General features: G+C 42.4%; 1 protein-coding gene across 4 annotated transcripts in view; it reads left to right on the top strand.

Moving 5' to 3' along the window:
• The window catches only part of cdk15 (cyclin-dependent kinase 15), a 227,410-nt gene that overhangs the window by 191,626 nt on the left and 18,475 nt on the right, over positions 1 to 17,309 (top strand). Inside the window, exon 1 of one of the 4 annotated variants that reach the window (XM_055226543.1) lies at positions 9,013 to 9,032. The exons of 2 other annotated variants lie outside the window; for them this stretch is intronic. The gene's annotated coding sequence lies outside the window, so the exon portion shown is untranslated. Of the gene's footprint in view, positions 1 to 9,012; positions 9,033 to 17,309 lie in introns of those variants that run through there. One more of the 4 variants, XM_055226558.1, reaches the window with a different exon arrangement.

Here is a 17,309-nt window from a genome sequence, read left to right as displayed (position 1 = left end):
CACAGGCAATAATCCACACTGATTCGACACTATCTCCCAAAGGTTACCTCTCTTACGTGAGCTCTTATACTGGTATGACACATTGCATCTTCTTAATGATTAGCTAGGTTTGTCTCGACATATACAGGTCCCTCTGAGTTTACATAGGGTCAACACGGACATAGCATGTGTGCTTAGCTGGTTCTCTGAGTTCAGACATACACATAGCAGTTCAAAGTACTTATAGCAAATATACCACAGTGGAGCTCACAGGAGGCAAAACAAGTAATCATACAATTTTGTGATATGAAATATTAAATCAGACAATTATCTCACAGAAGAGCATTTGTTTCTTAGTTGTCTAAAAACAGACCAATCCTTAGTAGCGCCAGTTTTTCTTGCATAGGCCCAAGCCATGTTACGCTCATGAATAATATCTGCCAACTCCGGAGAGAACCAGGTGTGCCTTCTTAAGGGAGCATGCTTATTTACAATTTGCATAAAACTTGCCTCAAAAAATTTCCAAGCTAATTCTACATCTGGCAACAGACCTACTGTATATTCCTCCAGTTAACTGTAGACAAATCATGATGATATGCTTGTTCATTAAAAAGTTTGACATATACATACAGATACACATACACATACAGATATAGATACACATACAGATACACATACGCATACAGATACAGATACACATACAGATACACATAGACATACACATACAGATACACATACAGATACACATACACATGCAGATACACATACACATACAGATACACATACACATACAGATACACATACACATACAGATACAGATTGTAAGGATGTTGGTTCTGGTGCAAGTGTCAAAGAGAACCATGAATCTGATGTGTAAAGTCTATGGTATCATTTAGCTATCTTTAAATTGAAGTGCACAAGCAGTAGCCCTAGTCCTAGAGGCTCTACTACTACTACTACTACTACTACTACAAGTCATGCCAACATCAGTAGCATAGCCTATATCTCACCATTCAACTACGCAAAAGTGGACAGACCCTCTACTGTAGTTTATATATCACATAATTTCATGATAATTTAGTTTCCCGTTTTAACATGAAACTATCACTTAATTTCATGTCAAAACGTGATACTGTTGATGTTGATGATTGCTGATGATTAGTTCAGATTTGGCAGTTGTACACTGATATTAAATTGTACAGATTGTAAAATTACAAATCCTGCAATAAAGAATAAACTTACGTTTGGGTTGTCCCTGACTGTCCAAATCGCCTCAATTAAATTTTAATTCAATTTATTTTTGTAAAGCCTAAAATCACAACAGCAGTCGCCTCTTAGGGCTGAACATGAGAATTGACTTACCCAAGAGAAAGTTAGAACATCAACAATGAAACAGAAACAGACAAGCAAATTAATCGGCAGAAAACAAGCAAATGGAAAAGTGTCACAGAACATCCCCTGTCCTTAGATCTTCTTCCTCGGCAAGGAAAAAGAGAAATATTGAGGAGTACCACAGTGAAGGAGAGATCCACTCTCAACTACTCTAAATCTGTGATCGTCTGTTCAAGTCTTTTTTGATGACGTATTTTCGCTGAAGAAAACTAAACGTAGCGAGCTCTCGCTAAAGAAAAAAAAATTGAAGAGACACATACACGCTTTGATTTCACATTTTCACCGCTCAGTTTTAGATACTGAGCCCTATGATTTCTGTATAAGCGCTTCGACTTAAAGATAGCCAAATGATGCCATAAAAGTCAGAAGGATTTGAGTGTCGCAAGGCAAGGCAATGCAAGTTTATTTTTATAGCACAATTTGTACAAAAAGTAATTCAAAGTGCTTTACAGAATAAGAAGGACATTAAAATCACACAAATCAAAACATAAATAATCACAAATAATCATCATAAAATTAACATTTAAACAGAAGAGTCCAGAATAAAAACCTTTCAGTCGTATGCACAGATAAACAGAACTGTTTTGAGCCTGGATTTAAACATTGTCAAAGTAGAGGCCTGTCTTCAGGAAGACTGTTCCAGGTTTTAGTAGCATAAAACTGAAATGCTGATTCCCCACGTTTAGACCTGACTCTGGGACCAGCAGGAGGCCGGTCCCTGAAGTCCTCAGAGTGTGAGATGGTTCATGTGGCTCTAACATGTAGGAGATGTACTTTAGTGCTGGTCCATGTTGAAAGTTGTTTTGCATCCACACACTGATCTGTTGGATGCAGTGACAGAGTGAATCCACTGGTCCATATTCACCTGCTGTGAGACATAGATCTGAGTGTCATCTGCAGAGTTGTGGTACGACACATTATTGCTGCGTATTAACTGGCCTAACGGCAGCATGTAGAGATTGAACAGCAGGGGTCCCAGGATTGACCCCTGGGGTACCCCACACGTCAGGGACATTTTATCTGAGACACATTTTCCAATTTTCAACAAAATACTCCCTAAATACTTTCTAGATAGGACTTGAACCAGCTTAATGCAGTACCAGAGATGCCCTCCCCTCCCAGTCCTCTAGTCTCTGTAAGAGGATCCCAAGATCCACAGTGTCAAAAACAGCACTCAGATCTAACAGGATCAACACTGAGACTTTGCCTGCATCAGTGTTCAGGTGGATGTCATTTGTCACCTTGATAAGAGCAGGCTCAGTGCTGTGGTGGGGTCTAAAACCTGACTGGAAAACATCAGAGGAGTTGTTCATTTGGAGAAAGTCAATAACCTGTTGGTCAACAACTTTTTGAAGGTTTTTGCCTAAAACGGCAGATTTGAGATTGGTTGGTAATTGTTCAGTATTGTGGCATCAAGACTGCTCTTTTTTAGAAGACGCTTGATAACCACAGTTTTCAAAGCTCTTGGGAATGTTCCAGATTGAAGTGACATGTTAACTATGCAAGTGAGTGGTGACAGCAAACTGTTGAGCACAGACTTTAGAAATTTAGTGAGTAACATTTCAAGGCAGCATGTAGATGAACTCAGAGTGGAAAAGGCAGCTACAGGCCCTTTAGAAAGGATAGTTATATAAGAATACTGTTACACTGTACAATATACAGGGTGTCCATAAAGTCTCTTTACAATTTAATTAATAATAATTATTACAAAGGCCCTGGATTAGATATCTTAATCAGACTAGTTTTATTGTACTCAGTGGTTTCCAAAGTTTTTGACATAATTTAATAAACCTCTCTTGCACGATTGATGTTTTCCTCAGATGTTCTTGGCAGCCCACTTCTCTTTCTGTATAACACTGTTCCTGTCTCCACACATTTCTTGTGCCAAGCATGAATAGACAGATGTGATGGTGGAGCTCCTCCATACTTTGTTCTGTAGTTTTGTTGAGTTTGCGTATCCCATTTTACCTTAATAAACCATGATACATATTGTGCCTTCTCTTGAGGATGAGCCATTTCTTAGGGTTTGATTCAAAAGGATGCCTCTTTAATCAACATGACTGACATCCAAAAATGCAATGTGCTTAAAAACCTTCAACAGAACAAATCATATTAATATATCTTATCAATTGCTTTTGTTATTACATTTTACAATTGTAAAAAGACTTTATGCACATCCTGTATTACTCAAGTAAGAGTATTGTTGCACTGTACAGTATATTACTCAAGTAAGAGTACTGGTACTTCAATAAAAAATATTACTCAAGTAATAATAATAATAATAATAATGGCTTACACTTGTAATGCACTTTTTCAAAGCCTCTCAAAGCGCTACACTATAGTCATTATTCATTCATTTCCACACTTGGTGATGGTAAGCTACTATTGTAGCCACAGCTGCCCTGGGGCAGACTGATGGAAGCGAGGCTGCCAATCTGCACCATCGGCCCCTCCGACCACCACCTATCATTCGCACACACACCACTTTAATACTAGGCAATGTGGGTGAAGTGTCTTGCCTAAGGACACAACGACAGAACTTGGTCCGAGCGGGACTCGACCTCCGACCTTCGGGTTGGGGGACCAACACTGTAACCACTGAGCCACAGGAGTAAAAGTATGCTGCTAGACTCACCTCTGACTCCAGAAGCCAAATATGCCTGTCATGTAACCAGACCAGTCCACCAGGACACGCCCACTTTGACTATGATAATTATTTCGTCCCAGTACAGTTTCAGTCTAGTTTTAGCTGTTTTACGAAGGATTGTAAAAGGGACAGTTCAGAACATGTTTGTAGAGGTTTACACTACAGAGGTACCAACTTTTACACAAAATAAGACCCCATGGACACAAATGGAGGGCATCTGACACACAGAGCAGGCATTTGACACACATGGAGGGCATCTGACACACAGAGCGGGCATTTGACACACATGGAGGGCATCTGACACAAATGAAGGGCATTTGACACACATGGAGGTAGGGATGGGACGATATAAGATAATATCTTTAATCGCGATAAAAATAGGTCCGCAATTAATCGTTCGTGGCATTTTTTAATAATCGTGGTCATCGCGCACGATTATAATTGCCTTTATGGCACCACACTGCCTCATGTTTCCAGTTCCAATACAACGTTTAGATGTTAGTTCTGGTGTTTGCCCACTCTGTCATAGCAATGACAATTGTTAGCTTCTGTGCTTATCTCTATCTGAACTATATTCTGTCAGATATCAACAATAACAAAGTCTGATCCGTAACTCTCCACAGGAACGTGCCAGTGCGCGCCTCACCCGTGTGCACAGATGAGATGCTAATGTGTGCACATCTTAGATTTTTACATACAATAATGCAAACTGCAGAATAAACAACACCTTTTAAACAAAAGACAAATTAAGTCTAATTCATACAGCTGAACACAAATGTGCCAGAGCACATGGTCCGAATGCGCACTATGTGTACAGAAGCAATGCTAACGATTATACACGGTATATTTTACCTACAATTAAGTCAATAGCAGAATAAACCACACTTACCGATCGAGAACAGCATCCAATCCATCAAAAAATAAGGTCCTTTACTCCAGAGTCCACTGTGGGATCTTTACTCTTTGCCATGAACCGCTCCGGGTCCGAGATGCCTCTAGTATAACTTGTACAAACCTCCACAGTGTCCTCGATCACGTACTCCCTTTGTTTTGTCCGTTTCGTCATGTTTAAAACGCAAAACAACAGTGCGTAAAATGCGACATTATGCACAGATTTCTGCATCGACTCGGCTGTTTCCCAATTCACCAAAGTGCCTTAAATGCATCGTTCTAAGTGTCCGTCGACGGGCACTTGCGTCACTTCCGGCACGACAAGGACTGGTCCATTTCTACAACATGGCATTGAGGAGTACACATTTTCTTCCGGGTACGTCTGTTTACGGAAAACCAGGGGCGTAAACTTTCAGTCATCTGTAGCCCTGATTTGCTGTATGCGGCTCCAGTAACCCACAATCCCCCACCTTATATAAGCTAACGCGTGTGTTTAGCACTGAACAAAGTTGGCGCTGTCAGAAGTTTATTATGCCTGAAATGGACAAAAGAAATGCAAAGAAGTGACGGAGCAGATTTCATATTTGGAGTACTTTCCTGCAGCAGGTTGGACATGGAGGATCTTATTTTGTGGACATAATTTCTTGACTGGATTATATTCTCTGGACCTTTACAGAACAAATGAACAGAATTTTGTGTGAATATGTTGATGTTTGACAGAACCAGAGTACTCAATGGTAAGTGAAGTCCAGATTCAGACTTTGTGACTTTTCTGTAAAAACGTCTTTCCTGTCAGCACTGTGGTGATTGCAGGTGAATGGTTTGCATATCCAGAAAGACGAGCGCAGCAGCTTTCATTTAATGTGTAGATTGTTTGTGTGGGTGACGCAGAAGTGTATGTACATTGCTGTAAAGTTGTAAAGTAGGCCCGGGCCTTCGGAACGTTAACAGGTTAATAATTATCGCGATAATACCGTTAATCGCAATTATTTTGGCCACAATAATCATGAGTCTAAAATTTAATATCGTCCCTTCCCTACATGGAGGGCATCTGACACAGAGGACAGCAGATTACTGTAGAACTGTGAACTTTGCTTGATAGAACACAAAGTATTCATGGGTTCAGCTTAATGTTATAGGCAACACTTTGGCCTTTTCCCATTCAAAAGATATCATTTTATTTTAAGTGTGTTAATCGCTATAGGCAACAGGCCTAACTTCTAGATAGTTTGTACTTCCTCTTTCTAAATATTCAAAATCTCTGTAAACAAAAGTTTCCACTTTGAGTATGCTTAATAAACAAAACCATTAAACCACAGAAGTCACATTAGATGGCACCATGAGCCAAAGATAAGACTGTTACTACTACTACTGTTACTACTACTACTACTACTACTACCAACCTAGCCCTACTACTACAACAGGCCAGTATTTGTAGAGACTGAAATATCCAAAAGTCAAATGCTCAAATGTGTTTTACCCTTTTCATCTATCAGAATCAAGGTTCATTCTTTCCACTGTATTTATCCAACTAAGCAGCAACATCTGGAAGTGCTTCTGGTACACTTCAACATCTGCAGATTAGAGAAATTTGACCTGCCCCCATCTTAGTCCAACACTACAGGGATACAGGAGGATGGAAGGGCATCTGACACACAGGGATAGAGGAGTGTGGGAGGGCATCTGACACACAGTGGGGTGGGAGGGCATCTGACACACAGGGATAGAGGAGGATGGGAAGGCATCTGACACACAGGGATAGAGGAGTGTGGATGTGTTCAAGGCTGCCACAGACAGTTTGGATGAGTACACAGACACTGTGACGTCATACATTCAGTTCTGTGAGGACAGCATCATTCCATCATGCACCAGGGTGACTTTTAACAACGACAAACCCTGGTTCACACCCAGACTTAGACACTTGAGGAGGGAAAAGGAGATGGCTTTCAGGGCAGGCGATCGTGAAGGCTACAGGCGTTGCAAGTATGCGTTTAGCAAAGAGGTGGAAAAGGCTAAAGTGAAATACAATACACGTCTGGAGCAGCAATTCTCCACCAACGACTCTGCTTCTGTCTGGAGAGGGCTTAGGCAAATCACCAACTACAGGCCCAAAGCCCCTCCCGCCGTGGACAACAAGCAACTAGCAGAAAAGTTAAACGGCTTTTATGCGAGGTTTGAAGTTTCACACCCCTCCCCCTCCTCCCCCACCATCATGGACATTACCTCCAAACCCACCTCGGACCCCCCCTCCTCCCCCACTGCCCTCACAGTTGTGGAGCAGGACGTGACTAAGCTTTTCAGGAAGCAGAATCCCCGTAAGGCAGCGGGCCCAGACAGTGTCTCTCCTTCCACCCTTAGACACTGTGCTGAAGAACTGGCTCCTGTCTTCACGGACATTTTTAACACCTCCCTGGAGTCATGTCACGTCCCAGCCTGCTTCAAGCTGTCCACCATTGTCCCCGTCCCCAAGAAGCCCAGGATCACTGGACTTAATGACTACAGACCTGTGGCGCTGACGTCTGTAGTCATGAAGTCATTTGAGCGCCTGGTCCTGCACCACCTCAAGTCCTTCACCTCCCCCCTCCTGGACCCTCTGCAGTTTGCCTACAGAGCCAATCGGTCTGTGGACGACGCCATTAACCTGGCCCTTCACTTCATCCTCCAGCATCTGGACTCCCCGGGAACCTACGCCAGGATCCTGTTTGTGGACTTCAGCTCTGCATTCAACACCATCCTCCCTGCTCTGCTCCAGGACAAGCTCGCTCAGCTCAACGTGCCTGACTCCACCTGCAGGTGGATCACTGACTTCCTGACAGACAGGAGACAGCGCGTGCGGCTGGGGAAGAATGTCTCGGACACTCGGACTATCAGCACAGGATCTCCACAGGGCTGTGTACTTTCTCCCCTGCTCTTCTCCCTGTACACCAACTGCTGCACCTCCAGCCACGACTCCGTCAAACTGGTTAAGTTTGCGGATGACACCACCCTCATCGGACTCATCTCGGACAGCGATGAGTCTGCCTACAGGAGGGAGGTGGACCGGCTGGTGTCCTGGTGCAGCAGCAACAACCTGGAGCTCAACGCCCAGAAGATAGTGGAAATGATCGTGGACTTCAGGAAAGTCACAGCCCCCCTGCCTCCCCTCACCCTGACGGACTCCCCCATCACCACTGTGGACTCTTTCCGCTTCCTGGGCACCTGCATCACCCAGGATCTCAAGTGGGAGCCGACCATCAGCTCCCTCATCAAGAAAGCCCAGCAGAGGATGTTCCACCTGCGGCAGCTGAGGAAACGCAAGCTGCCAGTCCAGATGATGGTGCAGTTTTACACTTCCATCATTGAGTCCATCCTCACCTCCTCCATCACTGTGTGGTTCGCTGGGGCCACGGCCAGGGACAGACAGAGACTGCAGCGCATTGTGCGCTCTGCTGAGAAGGCATGGACTATTTGAGCCACTTCCCTCTGGCAGGAGGCTACGGTCCATTGGGACCAGAACCTCTCGCCATAAGAACAGTTTCTTCCCCTCTGCAGTTTGTCTCATGAACACTTTATAATATCTGCACTATACTGGACACTTTATAACACCGGTCACTTTAATAAGCCACTTTGCACTGTTGTTCTGATGCTGCTATTGTACATATTTTCTCCTTTTAAGTATTTCATTTGATTTTTTTAAGCATATCTTTTTAACTTTGTGCATGCCCTTATTTGTATTTGTACTTGTATTTATTCAGTGTGTTTATGTTGCACTTTTTCACCGTATCAAGTTCCTAGTTTGTGAACTGTGTTCACAGACTATGGCAATAAAAGTCTTCTGATTCTGATTCTGATTCTGAAGTGTCTCACGACTGAGATGCCACAGACAATTTCACTTCTTGTTTCAGTTCATCTTTCAAGAAATAGTCAAATTCTGTGAAAAAAACGGTTATTCAGAAAAACTGGACTTTTGAGCAAAGTTTCAAAAAGACAACATTTAAATTTGCTCCTAAAAACCTGATGTTTTTGTCGTGTGTTAAGTAAAAATGTTTATGCGACTTTGTTTTGATTCTGCCGATTAAATGGAACTATGAAAATATAAGTTACAGAGCAGGTCTAAACCAGGTCTAAACTAGGACTAAACCAGGTCTAAACCAGGTGTAAATCAGGTCTAAACCAGGTCTAAACCAAGACTAAATCAGGACAAAACAGGTGTAAACCAGGTGTAAATCAGGACTAAACAAGGTCTAAACCAGAACTAAATCAGGACTAAACCAGATGTAAATCAGGACTAAACCAGGTCTAAACCACTTCTAAATCAGGACTAACCCAGGACTAAACCAGGACTAAACCAGGTCTAAACCAGGTCTAAACCAGGTCTAAATCAGGTCTAAATCAGGTCTAAACCAGGTATAAACCTGGTGTAAATCAAGACTAAACCAAATCTAAACCATCAATAAACCAGATCTAAACCAAGGCTAAGTCAGGACTAAACCAGGACTAAAATCAGGAGTAAACCAGAACTAAAACCAGGACCTGTTTGACACCCTTTCTGAGCTGTATTTTCCAGAGTATATTGGAAGTATTTAAAGTAGTTTTACTGTTGTATTTGTTGTGTTATGTTTTGTGTTTTCGCTGTAGACTAAAGTGTCATGCCTTATTTAAAGTCATAGCACGTGTACGTCAAATGCTAGAACACAAAAAACCCACTCTAGAGTACACGCAACAGCTACTCTACAGTACATACAAGTACACAGCCATATGCAGGGGGGATTGAGCAAACAGCTCAACTCACCTGACAGGTTTCACTTTTCACCTGACAGGTTTATGTTTCACTTAACAGGTTTATGTTTAACCTTCATGTTTGTCTAATTCTGATGTGATTTGCTCGATAGTGCCTCTGCTATCTTTGTTTTACAGCAGTCAAGTAACAGTTTGTGCAAAAAAGTAAAAGTTTATTTTTTTTTTACGGCACTTTTCTGGACTGAGATGTCTGATATTTTTTCTGGGATCTGCTGGAGCCACTTCTCCAGTTTGGGGGTCACTGCCCTGAGTGCTCCAATGACCATGGGCACCACTGATACCTTCTCCAGCTCTTCTTTGAGCCCCTGGTATTTCTGTAGTTTCTCATGTTCCTTTTTTCTGATGTTCTCATCACTCGGTTCTGCGATGTCCACCACAACGGCTTTGCTCTGTTCTTTATCCACCACCACAATGTCCGGTCCATCACCATTCTGTCTGTATCTGAAGTCCCACAAGATCTTGGCTCGATCATTCTCCACTACCTTTGGAGGTGTTTCTCACCTTGACCGTGGTGTCTCCAGTCCATCCTCTGCACAGATGTTTCTGTACACTATGGCTCCACTTGGTTATGCCTCTCCATGTATGCTTTCCCTACCAGCATCTTACACCCTGCAGTTATGTGCTGGATTGTCTCAGGGGCCTCTGTGCGCAGTCTACACCTTGGGTCTTGTCTGGTGTGGTAGATCTGGGCCTCTATTGCTCTGGTGCTCAAGGCCTGCTCCTGTGCAGCCATGTCCTTCAGACCAGCTCTCTCAATATAACCTATATATATATATATATATATATATATATATATATATATATATGGAAATCACATTGTATGATTTTTTTATTTTTTTATTTGTATCTTACTGCTGCTTTGAACACCTGGCTATCAGCTACAATTCTGACCCTCAAAGACCTGTTAGTCCACCTTTAAAAAGTCCACCTCCACTCAACTTATTATCTTAAATTGAAAGCACCTGTTTGAGGTCATTAGCTGCATAAAGACACCTGTCCACCCCATACAATCACTAAGACTACAACATGGCCAAGACCAAACAACTGTCAAAATGCACAAGAGACAAAATTGTAGACCTCCACAAGGCTGGAAAGGGCTACTGGGTAATTGCCAAGCAGCCTGGTGAAAAAAGATAGAAAATGGAAGAAGCTAAACAGGACTGTCAATCTCCCTCGGACTGGAGCTTCATGCAAGATCTCACCTCGTGGGGTCTCAATGATCCTGAGAAAGGTGAGGAATCAACCCAGAACTACATGGGAGGAGCTGGTCAATGACCTGAAAAGAGCTGGGCCCACCGTTTCCAAGGTTACTATTAATAATACACTAAGACGTTATGGTTTAAAATCATGCAAGGCGCGGAAGGTTCCCCTGCTTAAACCAGCACATGTCCAGGCCCGTCTTAAGTTTGCCAATGACCATTTGGATGATCCAGAGGAGCCATGGGAGAAAGTCATGTGGTCAGATGAGACCAAAATAGAACTTTTTGGTCTTAATTCCACTTGACATGTTTGGAGGAAGAAGAATGATGAGTACCATCCAAAGAACACCATCCCTACTGTGAAGCATGGGGGTGGTAGTATCATGCTTTGGGGGTGTTTTTCTACACATGGGACAGGACGACTGCACTGTATTAAGGACAGGATGCCCGGGGCCATATATTGCGAGATTTTAGGGAACAACCTTCTTCCCTCAGTTAGAGCATTGAAGATGGGTCGTGGCTGGGTCTTCCAACATGACAATGACCCAAAGCACACAGCCAGGATAACCAAGGAGTGGCTCCGTAAGAAGCATATGAAGGTTCTGGAGTGACCTAGCCAGTCTCCAGACCTAAACTCAATAGAAAATCGTTGGAGGGAGCTCAAACTTGTTTCTCAGCGACAGCCCAGAAACCTGACTGATCTAGAGAAAATCTGTGTGGAGGAGTGGGCCAAAATCCCTCCTGCAGTGTGTGCAAACCTGGTGAAAAACTACAAGAAACGTTTGACCTCTGTAATTGCAAACAAAGGCTACTGTATCAAATATTAACATTGATTTTCTCAGGTATTCAAATACTTATTTGCAGCAGTAAGATGCAAATAAATTATTTTAAAAAAAAATCATACAATGTGATTTCCAGATTTTTTTTAGATTATGTCCTCTTACAGTGGACATGCACCTAAAATGAAAATTTCAGACCCCTCCATGATTTCTAAGTGGGAGAACTTGCGGGAAAAAATTGCAATAGTAAGGCACATTGATGTGTGGATACTTTACAATAAACTCTATAATTGAAATGCAACTCGATGTAAAAGTATTCAGGCTCAGTATGCTGATTTGGCTATGTAGGCATCAGAATACAATACATACATACATTTTAATGCAGGTATTCAGTATTCTGTAACCGAATACATTTTCAATGTAAAGATTGATAAAGGCTGATAAAGATTGAATGACAGAGTTTCTTTTATCATCTCAAACTGTAATGATTAGATTGTGAATATATTTTTGAGCACTAAATTATGAAAAATTTTAAATTCCGACGATGTTTTTATATAGGTCCAGCCCGTAGAGGCGCGTCTGTTGGCTGGTGGAGATGTTTCCTGGTTCTGGCTCAGATCTACAGTCTATGGTCAGATCATAGAGATCATGGTGAGTGTATATGCTTCTATTACATTATATACAGTGTATGGGCCCGATACAGCAGTTTATGATGCACCATACGTCTCCAAAACGTCAGTGCAGATGCTCGTTTATTGTTGCTGTTACTGCACAAAAATTGGCCAGACTTGGCGAACTGTGACGCACTTTCCGGTGGCTGCGACCTAACAGATCCATGCCGATTTTGAGCGGCGCTATGGCGTGCTATCTGCGCACTTCAATCCGCAAAGGACAGGCGCGCCAGCGAGACGAGCCTGGCGACCTCCTGCGCAAGGTACTGAATCGAGTATAGATGCATGCGGCCACTTCGCCTACTGTTTACTTCAAAATCATATTGCGGTGTGATTCCCAGAGCGATGGCGCCTGTGGAGGTGCTGCAGACTGTGGGGGGCGCTGCAGTTTCGTGACTTGTCCTGACCTGAAATTGCGCACAGAGATCCCACAAAGATCCAAACAGAACAATACCCGAACCCCACGGCCTAGAGGGGACATGGGACAGAGGGGGACACAGGGACGGGGACACATAAATTTAGCAGTTTATGGTTTAATCTGAAGCTACTTCCGGTTACGTGAAGCTAGGTAACGTGATGACGAATCTCTTTCCGGTTAAGCAAAATAGGTTTAAAGTGACTGTTATTGAGTTATAAGGTGTTTATAAGGCCACGGGAGGAGAAATGACGTGTATCGCGAGGTTAGTTCTCGGGTTTTATGGGCAAATACTTAATTAAACCTTATATAATGTAATATAATGTAATAAAATAATTGCGCCATAAATTAGTGGCTGAGCTAAACACGAGGGCCTCAGACTGAACCGAACCTTTCCTCAGGCGGGTCAAGTGTTATTCGCACGCTGTACATTACATTCACTGTACATTACATTCACTGTACATTCTGTTTGTAAAGTGCGTTTCGTGACACTGTGACTTCTATTTTGTTCTTTGTTGCAGTGGCGCACTTCTGGTCTTGATTACGCTCACGGCGCTTTGTCGCACAGGTGAGTTTACTGTGACTTTACATGATCAAACATAATATCACTGAATTCTGCTTACATTTAAGGTTAAGGTTGTGGTTAAGGAATGTGCCCCCCTGCGCCCCCCTGCGTCTGGGCCGGTGCATGTACTTATCCAGAAAAGTATGGAATCCAACGAGTTGGGACGGTCCAACCACAGTCGCTCGTTTGTATCACGTGGTTCTCAAATGCAGAAGACGCCTCCTCTCAAAAACGCGTGTAACATTTAGAACTAAATTTAATCTGATCTGTGATCTAAATATGTCTTGCGTTAGCAGTTAATGTCCCACAATAATACACTGACCTAAAGGATTATTAGGAACACCTGTTCAATTTCTCCTTAATGCAATTATCTAATCAACCAATCACATGGCAGTTGCTTCAATGCATTTAGGGGTGTGGTCCTGGTCAAGACAATCTCCTGAACTCCAAACTGAATGTCAGAATGGGAAAGAAAGGTGATTTAAGCAATTTTGAGCGTGGCATGGTTGTTTTTGCCAGACGGGCTGGTGTGAGTATTTCACAATCTGCTCAGTTACTGGGATTTTCACACACAACCATTTCTAGGGTTTACAAAGAATGGTGTGAAAAGGGAAAACATCCAGTATGAGGCAGTCCTGTGGGCAAAAATGCCTTTTTGATGCTAGAGGTCAGAGGAGAATGGGCCGAGTGATTCAAGCTGATAGAAGAGCAACGTTGACTGAAATAACCACTCGTTACAACCGAGGAATGCAGCAAAGCATTTGTGAAGCCACAACACACACAACCTTGAGCTACAACAGCAGAAGACCCCACCGGGTACCACTCATCTCCACTACAAATAGGAAAAAGAGGCTACAATTTGCACGAGCTCACCAAAATTGGACAGTTGAAGACTGGAAAAATGTTGCCTGGTCTGATGAGTCTCGATTTCTGTTGAGACATTCAAATGGTAGAGTCAGAATTTGGCGTAAACAAAATGAGAACATGGATCCATCCTTGTTAGCACTGTGCAGGCTGGTGGTGGTGTAATGGTGTGGGGGATGTTTTCTTGGCAGACTTTAGGTCCCTTAGTGCCAATTGGGCATTGTTTAAATGCCACGGGCTACCTGAACATTGTTTCTGACCATGTCCATCCCTTCATGACCACCATGTACCCATCCTCTGATGGCTACTTCCAGCAGGATAATGCACCACATCATAAAGCTCGAATCATTTCAAATTGGTTTCTTGAACATGACAATGAGTTCACAATGGCCCCCCACAGTCACCAGATCTCAACCCGATAGAGCATTTTTGGGATGTGGTGGAACGGGACTTCGTGCCCTGGATGTGCATCCCACAAATCTCCAACTGCAGGATGCTATCCTATCAATATGGGCCAACATTTCTAAAGAATGCCTTCAGCACCCTGTTGAATCAATGTCACGTAGAATTAAGGCAGTTCTGAAGGCGAAAGGGGGTCAAACACCATATTAGTATGGTGTTCCTAATAATCCTTCAGGTGACTATATACCCTGTTTAAAAATGGGAGCTACCTGTGCGACGTTTGCTGTACACACACAGCTCCATAGTCACAGCTCAGCCATAAAACCGCGTGGCCACTAACACCCGATTAGCTATTCAAATGTGCATCCTTATAAAACATTAACAGCAGTACAAAACATTTATAAGGATAACCAAGAACTTTGGCGAAATTATCACATGTGTGGGTCCAGCAAATAACCTGGCCTGGTATGGAAACTGATACCTCCTGGGCACAACTTCCTCTTTAAACTGTGTCTGTGCTACAGCAGCAACACCTTGAGGTGCCTCCTGTTACATTACAGTGGGAAAATACATGCCTCCGATATTCAAAGTACATCACAGCCTATAATCACTTTTAGCCAGTCCCATGCTCAGATAAGAGTGTGAGGAGGCAGTAAGCTAAATCATTAGGTTATTGCAGGGGTGTGCATACCTTTTGACTTACGGGCCACAATGGATTCTAAAATTTGACAGAGGGACCGGGCCAGGATATAAACATGTATATTTTACATTAGAGATTTAGCCTGCAACATGTAGCAAAGCATGATTATGTTTACAAAATATTTTCCAAATACATTAATTAAGTTAATACTTAATTTGTTAAATTTCAGTTAAATAAACAGTAGAAAAACTCAGTCAGTTTTATCAAGTCAAATCTATTTTAATATAATATTGGTTACGTTTGGCGGGCCAGATTAATAAGCCCAAAGGGCCGTGTGTGGCCCCCAGGCTGTAGTTTTCCGATGTCTGTGTTATTGTGTTGTGCCCTATGCCCTGATAACTCTGTGTGTCTGCTCCTCAGGGAGGTCACAAGCTGCTGTTGAGGGTAAAACGGGTTTCAGTGTGCTCCTCCCATGTGTGTACACTGACTCAGACCTGCCCCCAAAGCCCACAGTGATATGGAAAGACCCCAGAGAGGACACCCTGCTCATACTGAACCAAACTAAAATACCCAAACGAGTGAAAACCTTTCCACAACTACACTCCAAAGGGAACTTCTCCATCCTCCTCCAGGACCTCAGAGCCAGTGACTCGGGGGACTATGAGTGTAACATCTTTCACCTGGACAAACAGTTTGTCAAACTCAGCATCATGACAGGTATGAACAAAGAGTGTTGTAGGGGTCATTCCGAGGTCACTCCACTGTGTCATGCCACTTGGCAGCCATGTTGGAACTGTAGGTTCTTTTTGAGCATTTGCTCCTACTTGAAGTTCTTTATCTGATGCACATCAATCCATAACCACTAAAGCTACTCTGGGTTACTCCAACTGTGTTAGAAATGACAAGCATACTCCAAATGTTAAGTAAAGTTGATTATTATATGATTTAAATGACGCCACACCTGCCACACAAAGCCTTTTGGAGTATTCTATGAGCTGTCAATCAAGAGATTTCTGTGGACTTAGCCACATATGAACCCTGTTTGAAGTTTTCTTTTATTTCACAGGTAAAAGTATGGAGGATGGAACACATGGTGGTGCCACTGTCAACAGACCCTGGGACTGTTACATTGTAATCCTGGCTTCCTTTGTTTCTTGTCTTCATTTAAAAAGATAAAACATTTTACACCCACAACAGGTTGCGAACAGCCATCTGCCTACCATCATCTGCCAATCATCTTTCCAAATCAAACTGGGACATATAACCCAGGGTTATCACATTAATATTTCAGACATGATGTAACATATTTTATGAATGTAAACCAGGACATTTAACTCTAACTAAAGCAGATGTATGGATAGTCTGCTTGTTTCTGTGGCTGTAGAACTGCTTCATCTGTGCTTCTTTGGCAGCTACTGTGCACTACTAACAATAAGAACTTTAAACTACTACACTTAGAACTGTTTCAGATCTGGATTCAGGTTTTAGGCCACTGCAGCAGCCTGCTTTACTTACATGCAATATTTTTCAGTCAGTCAGAGCACTACTGGATGATTTCTTGCAAAACACAGACACACTGCAAACCCAGTACCATTCTATGTTCTCTTCACATCGTTCAGCCCTTATTCTATTTAATCGAAACAAAAACTAAAACGTATGTACCAAAATGAAGGCATTTATCAACAGCAAATCCTCCACAGAGCACAGGTCAAATGTTCTGAACTTGAATTAAACATTAACTTGTTGCCTAAAGAGAGTCAAAAGAAGTTCGCTTTTAAAAATAGCGCCTTAATATGATAAGCTTTTGCACAAAAATGTAAAAATGTTACAACCAGATTTATCAGAAAACCTAAATATTTAATTTTTTTGCAGACGTGTTTATTATTCTGTACGTCTTGTATTTTTGCTCTCTCATTCAAATAAAGCCAAATGTTGTATGAATAAATTGATGATTTTCTTTATGTCCAATTCTGTATTGAAATAAACATCATGAACAGTATTATGCGAGTCTGTTTGGGGTCACAAGAGGGTGCTGGAGCTCCTCTTCAGTATATTTCAGTGGCTCTTTAACTTTTCCCACCAATTA

The sequence above is a fragment of the Periophthalmus magnuspinnatus genome, chromosome 2, assembly GCF_009829125.3.
Source record: "Periophthalmus magnuspinnatus isolate fPerMag1 chromosome 2, fPerMag1.2.pri, whole genome shotgun sequence".
NCBI classification, from domain to species: domain Eukaryota; kingdom Metazoa; phylum Chordata; class Actinopteri; order Gobiiformes; family Gobiidae; genus Periophthalmus; species Periophthalmus magnuspinnatus.
This window is presented reverse-complemented; position numbering and strand designations above follow the sequence as displayed.